Here is a 1,683-nt window from a genome sequence, read left to right on the forward strand (position 1 = left end):
TTGGAAAATTTGCATTGACTATAAAAAATTAAATATGGCCACAAGAAAAGAACATTTCCCTTTACCCTTTCTAGACCAAATGTTGGATAAATTGGCTGGGAATAAATATTATTGATTTTTAGATGGATATATCGGTTAACACCAAATTCCAATTGCTCTAATGAATCAAGAGAAATAACATTTACAAGACCATATTGAACATTTACTTTTTGTAGAATGTCTTTTGGACTATGCAATGCACCTGCAATGCACCTGCAACATTTCATACCTGCAACATTTCATAGATGTATGATGTTAATTTTTAGTAATTTTATAGAACATGGAATGGATGTGTTTATGGAAGATTTTTCTGTATTTGGGACTTCATTTAAATGATGCCTTAATAATTTAGAAAAAGTTATGAAAATATGTGAAAAAGTTAATTTAGTATTAAATTGAGAAAAATGTCAATTTATGGTTGCAGGAGGTATTGTACTTGGGCATAAAATTTTTGAAAAATGCATGGAGGTAGACCTTGCAAAAATCCAAGTTATAGAAAAATTACCACCGCCTATTAGTGTTAAAGGAGTGAGAAGTTTTCTAGGATATGCTGGGTTTTTACAGGTGCTACATAAAAAAATTTTCGAAAATAACTAAGCCTCTATGTTAACTTTTAAAAAAAAAGATACAAAATTTGATTTTAATGAAGAATACATAAAAGCATTTTAATTATTAAAGAAAAAATTAGTCAGTGCACCTGTAATAGTACCACCCGACTGGGAAAAACCAATTGAAATAATGTCTGATGCTAGTGATTATGCTATAGGGGCAGTATTAGTTGGGGCAGTATTAGTACAAAGACATGATAAAGTTTTTAAAGTTATATATTATGCCACTAAGACTCTAAATGAAGCTCAAATTAATTATATTACTGCTAAAAGAGAGTTATTAGCTATTATTTATGCCTTTGATAAATTTAGACCTTATTTAATTAGAACTAAATGTTTAGTGAAAACAAATCATTCTGCTATTAAATATTTAATGCAAAAGAAGGATGTTAAACTAAGATTAATTAGATGGATACTTCTATTGCAAGAATTTGATTTTACCATGATTGATAAAAAGGCAAATTATAATCAAATAATTGATCATTTATCCGGAATAAAAATAGAAATTAACTAATTTTGCAAATGAACACTTTTAGAGAATTTCTCTGATGAACAATTATATAGTATTGATGAAATGGATGTATCGTGGTATGCTGATATAGTAAATTATATTATAAGTGATATTCTACCACTTGATATAAAAATTGATAATTAAAGAAGTTTATATATGATTCAAAAGACTATTTTTGGGATGACCCATATTTATATAGACAATGTAAAGATCTAATTATTAGAAGATGTGTGCCTTATGAAGAAACTCAACAGATAGTTGAAAGATGACATGATTCTGAATTTGGAGGACATTTCGGAAAAAAATAGAATTGCATATAAAATTTTACAAGCTGAATTTTATTGGCCTACTATTTTTAAAGATGTTAATGAATATATTAAAAATGAATATATTAAAACATGCCTTCCTCAGAATCTCGGCTCGCATTTGGGTTGACACGGCGCACTCCATCCTTCTGAAATGCCTCTAAATTACACATTGTTTTTTTTTTTTTTTTTTTTTTCTTTTTTTTTTTTTTTTTTTTTT

Source organism: Phalaenopsis equestris, unplaced genomic scaffold, assembly GCF_001263595.1.
Source record: "Phalaenopsis equestris unplaced genomic scaffold, ASM126359v1 Scaffold001171, whole genome shotgun sequence".
Taxonomy (NCBI): domain Eukaryota; kingdom Viridiplantae; phylum Streptophyta; class Magnoliopsida; order Asparagales; family Orchidaceae; genus Phalaenopsis; species Phalaenopsis equestris.